Here is a 5,672-nt window from a genome sequence, read left to right as displayed (position 1 = left end):
ACTCCCTCCACTTTTAGTAACACAAATGTGTCAAGAGCGAATACTAAGGCGGCTCCTGAGTCGTGCATGACTCTGTGTTTGTTAAAGAGCTGCACCGTGTGCTTTCTCAATTAATGATTTATTTTTTTCTTTTTTGTGTTGCTAAAGATATCTAATATAAAATATAATAATTCTTACACCAGAAACCTAAATGTCGGACATGGGAAACTTCATACAATGATTCTTTCAAAAATTGCCTGAAAATTTCTGACAGTTGTCCTAACACATAAAAAAACAGTTTTTAAAATGCCAGGTCACCGTCAGAAACAGGGTCTGTTACCAATGCTTCATGCTAACAGTTTCAATAGGGCAAGGAACAAGGAATCCCAAGCTTAGCTTAGGGAAAAAAGTGAATTTGAGATTTCTTAAAAATGAATAGATGCGATTTTATTATGTATGTACAGCACTTGGTCTTCCTAGGTGGTCTCCCATCCAAGTACGAACCAGGCCCAACCTTGCTTAGCTTCCGAGATCAGACGGGATCGGGCTTGTTCAGGGTGGCATGGCTATAGACTTTATTTTTTTATTTTTTTAATTAAGTTTATTTGGGTAACATTGGTTAATACAATTATATAATTTTCAGATATACATTATAATTTGACATCTGTATATTCTATTGTGTGTTTACCACCCAAAGTCCAGTTTCCGTCAGCTACCATATATTTGATAACCTTTACCTACTTCACTCTACCCCTACCCCCTATATTTAATCCCCCTTATCCCATCTACCTCACCTTATACATATATGTATATTTCTATAAGCAACAGAAAGTGTAGCATTTCTGTGTAATGAATCAGGAATTCTTGACTACAGGTTCTAGGAAATGTTGGGTTAAATTATCTTGATCCATTAGTAACCACGCTGTATAGTAAAAGCAACATTGCTCTCGAGTCCTGTTATCCCACTTACTATTATGTGACCTTTATTACAGTACTTCCTCACCTCCCACTTCCATTTCTTCATCCATAAAATGAGCAGACTGGACTGCAATATATTTAACACTTTAACATTCAATGATGATTCTTTCTGGAAAACAGAATAATAAACTGATACCTGGGTTTCACTAGCTATATTGGTTAGCCCCATTTGCTTGAAATCCCAGCTTACAACACGTTCTCTCTGGTTTCAAGTTTCACAAGATGTATGGTATATTTAATGTCAGCCACCCAACTTAAACTTGTACATTAATCTAGCATTTCTCTGAACAGGTGAGAAATCAAACTGATATTCAAGTAATGTAGAAATTAACTATTTTTGTCTGGATTATGATGCTATGCTTGTGAGACAAGAATCTAAAAGAATTTTTGTAGCACGTAAAAATAATTTACAAAGAGAGGATAAAAATCACATTTAAAGAATTCTTAACTTTTATTTTACCAAGTGTATATTATTGACATAGAGTTCTCATTTATATAGTACTGATTTTTTAAATACTGCATATTTCAAAGTATTGAATTATAATTTACTTATAAATTTTAAGCCTAATTCTCCCATTATCTGTTAGTAAATAACAAGTCAGATGCAAGTAGTTTTGTGTAGCAAATATGTCATGATGGAGATTCAAGAAAAATGGTAGCTTTGCCTCTACGCAGTTCTTTAAACAAAACAACAAGTTGCAATAATTGAGTTGGATAATAATTGTGTTCTCTCCCCTTTAATATAAATTATTTTTAAAAATAGACAAGAGAACAACCGATTTGAAAAGAACAACTGATTTAAAAAGAAGCTATCCATGTTGAAATGATAGCATTGTAACATGAAGCTATAGACATAGAACTTTTACATTTTTATGTACTTCAATATAATACTGTATTAATTATATAGAGCAAAACAAATAGACTTCATATGTTTTGTTTTGTTTAGAATAGTAATTTTTTTAAGTTCTAAAATAAAATGTCAAAGCTATTGTTTCTATTTTGTTCCCATCCATTTATGGTTTTTGTTGTTGTTTTTCTGGGTTTTTTTTTTCTTTTTTTTAAGATTGGATAATGTGAAGCTCACCATAGCCTTTCATTTAAAGTTTTCAAAAACTCTGGATTCTTTCTTTATCAGCAAATAAAGATAAGAGTAGCATGCTAAAAATGCCAATTTTGCTTCTTGTCTTGAAAGGTGATAATGTGCTTTCCAAAGCAAATTTTCTTTTCTCAATCCAAAGACTCTGTAATATCACCTTAATAATCTTTTCATCTTGAATAGCACGATTCTTTGAAAATATTAATTACTGAACCATTCATGATATCATTTTGAAATTATGTTATACCACTTGTAACACTTTAGCAAATGCAAAATGTTGTACAAAGAGAAGTCAATATTATTAGAGGGCTATTGACCAAGAAAGATTTTTCAGAAACACTATTCAAAAATGCTATTCTAAGTATAAGTGCGAACAAGCTCGAATACTAATTAGGTACCGAAAACAACAAGTTTTATTTGGGTGGAGAAACATGGCATTAGTTATAGGTCCTATGAGTGGAAAAATTTTAAGATACTTGAATCATGGTATTTAAAAATAAATGCAGCTATATATAATAAGTTCTTCATTCTAATCAGGTTTTGGTACACTTAATTGATGCATTCTTGTAGCAAATAACTACGTAATGGAAAGAAGTGTTTAAAAATGAGTAATATGCTTATTTTAAAACCAAACCATTTCTATCATGTAAGAGGAACCACAAAACTTAAATCATAAAAATACTATATTGTAAATAATATAAGGTTTTTGACTTTTTATTTATGCTTCAGAACCCTAACCACATTGTCTCACTTATTTGTAATCCATCAACCCAGGTGACAAATAGTCTTCTATATTTACCCCCTCGGAATATACAAGAAGCATACTGTATTAGCAGCTGAAACTACAAACGCTACTGTCAATCAAACAATCTGGCAGAGTACCATATTTCTTGTCACCAAGAGGCTTAAAGCAAAGAATCTGTGCCTAATTCTTTTAAACCTTATAGGTCAAAAGGTTTTAAAATTATTTTTGACACCATTTCTTTGCTTTGTCAACAGGCCTGAGTACTTTTTAGCTTGTAAAGGATATCAAAAATGATTCATTCTAACCTCACAAATTTATGGATTTTAGGACATAACTTTTCACAGTAACACAATTCTGCAGGCAGATTAGATGATTGCTATGCCTCAGAAAAATGTTGGTATGATTTTGAAAACTGTGTCCTAAAAGCATGGCTGCACAATACCTAGAACTGGGCCAAATGGCCAGTGGGCCCTCAGATGGGTTTTAGCTGTGACAATGGCTATGGCCCTGGGGTAGGTCATTCTTACTCAGTTAAGAGAATTACAGCCTCCGGAGGCATTATCAATTCTCCATGGCCTATACTGAATCACAAGGGAAACATTATAACAGTTTTTTAAAATTAGCTCCTCAAACTCAAATCATATCAGTTTATGCACATTCTGATGAAAAATAGAATTATCCACTCTTTGCATAAGGAGCATTTGAATGTGCATCTTTTGCTCTTGAGCTTTTTCTCTTCCCTTACTTGTTTGGTATTCAGCCCACTATAGTGCACCTTCTGGTCTTTTCTAAAACCTTTCCCATATTTCTCCACTTTTCATATCTCTCCTCCTTTCAATCCTATGAGTTAGACTGTATCAATAGACTCTCTCCCAACCAGGTACACTTTTGTCTGTTTGATTCTTGACACTCTAATGAGCTTATTTTTCCACTCAACGGCCTCTTTTGCTCAGAGTAGTTCAGGGAAAAGTCTTATTATTCTATTAGCACACCACTCCTAGGAAACAAATCTACTCTTGCCTTCTTCGTCTAATCTTCTTACTCTAATATCAATAAGCCATCTTCATGACCTCATACCTTACACCTGATATACTCTCTCTCTCTGCAAACTTAGTGACTTCACTCCCTTCTTAAAAGTCTAGTTCTTCATAAAGCTCTTCTTGACATATTGAAAGGCAATGACAAGTTCCTCTTGGCCTGACCTTGACTAAACATGAAATACTTTTCATGGTCTCTCAGTTACCACCTGACAGTGATACTCAATCCTATTATGTAGGATTTTATATACTTTTATTTATTGTATCTGTCCTTATACTGTAGGAGGTATAGTCTTTATGTCAGTCTGTGGAGATAAGGTTGGTGAGCAACTGCAGAATTCTAGAAGTTATACATGATGCAGGTATGCATCTCATGCAATAGCTTCACAATTAACATTCTATGATGATGGTATTGAGTGCTAAGATTTCTTAAAATTCCACCTGACTTACGGTGGATTATTCCTCCTTTTTCCACTTATTAGGAGGCCTGGAAGTACCGTCTAGTCAAGAAAAGAGTGATTGTAATATTTTCATGTATATAAACATGAGAAAGAGAAGTTAAAATATATGTAATTACACTATAATTAATATGTATAATTACACAAATATGCGTGTGTATATATAATTGCATGACAAATATGAACCCCAAAATATTACACAATTAACTGCCATCTCTAGAGAGGAGGAATACAGAGTTCTTCAAATTCTCTCCCTTTGCTCAATACTTAAAAGAAAACAATCACTATTGCAGTAATAGTTGCTTTACTATGAATGTTTTATCAAAAAAAGATTTCCAACCTCAATAAAAATTGAATCTATTGCATAAAGATTCCCCAAATCTAGTATTTTTTTACATATAGGTGACATTGGTATACACCTAGCCATAGCTTAGGTTGGTAATTATTGTGAATGTGTTATAAAGCAAAAAATTTTGTATTTTTTTAAATTCACCATATTACGTCCAAATGTCATTTCGCAAGCTACACATTTATAAATTTGGGCTGTAATTGCTATCGTAAATGAATAATAAGTAATAAACATATTGTCCTGAAATGTTTTTTCAGTTACACTAACACTCCAAAGTGTTTGATTCTTTTACATCTGAAAAAAATATTGCAATTACCAATATGTCACTACAATGACGTAAGACAAGTGGTAAATCATAGCTGAGTTGCCAACAAGCCATTTTTAATAATTTTGTTTCTACAATTATATTTCTAAAGCCTGGAATCTTAAGTGATATTTGTTTCCTAGGCATTTATCTCCTTATTTTCTTTCCTAGATTTTTTTTTTAAGAAGAAAAAAGTACTCTATGCCTATAAAAACTTAAAGTAAGTTCCCTTTATTAATCTTCGTTAAATCCACAACTTTCACATTTGCAAATACAGTTAACCCTTGAACAACACAGGTTTGAACTGCACAAGTCCACTTATACGTGGATTTTTTTCAATAAATACACAGTTGGCCCTTCATATCTGCATCCATGATTCAACAGTATTTTCCATTCATGATTGGGAATCCACAAATGCAGAGGGCCAACTCTGCAGTGTTCTATACCATTTTATATAAGGGACTTGAGCATCCATTGATTTGAGTATTGGAGGCGGGGAGCTGGAACCAACACTCAGAAGATATCAAAGGATATCCTAAGAGAGAGAGAGAGACAAACAGTTCATAGATATGGGATTGATTTTTAAAAAAACATTATTTATATTGCAGATCCAGGATTTCCTTTTTAAAGATTATAATATAGTATTTGTACCTTTTACAATAATGTAACTAAGATTATTGACCCCTCGGGAAAAAAATCCAATTATAACTAGAGCATAGAAAGAAT

General features: G+C 32.8%; 1 pseudogene; it reads right to left on the bottom strand.

The window, feature by feature from the left end:
* Nucleotides 1–434: 434 nt before the first annotated feature.
* Nucleotides 435–553, bottom strand: LOC112485544 (annotated as a pseudogene).
* Nucleotides 554–5,672: the final 5,119 nt, after the last annotated feature.

This window comes from Pteropus alecto, unplaced genomic scaffold (genome assembly GCF_000325575.1).
Source record: "Pteropus alecto unplaced genomic scaffold, ASM32557v1 scaffold5, whole genome shotgun sequence".
NCBI lineage: Eukaryota > Metazoa > Chordata > Mammalia > Chiroptera > Pteropodidae > Pteropus > Pteropus alecto.
Note: the sequence above shows the minus strand (reverse complement) of the source record. Positions and strands in the feature narration are given on the sequence as shown.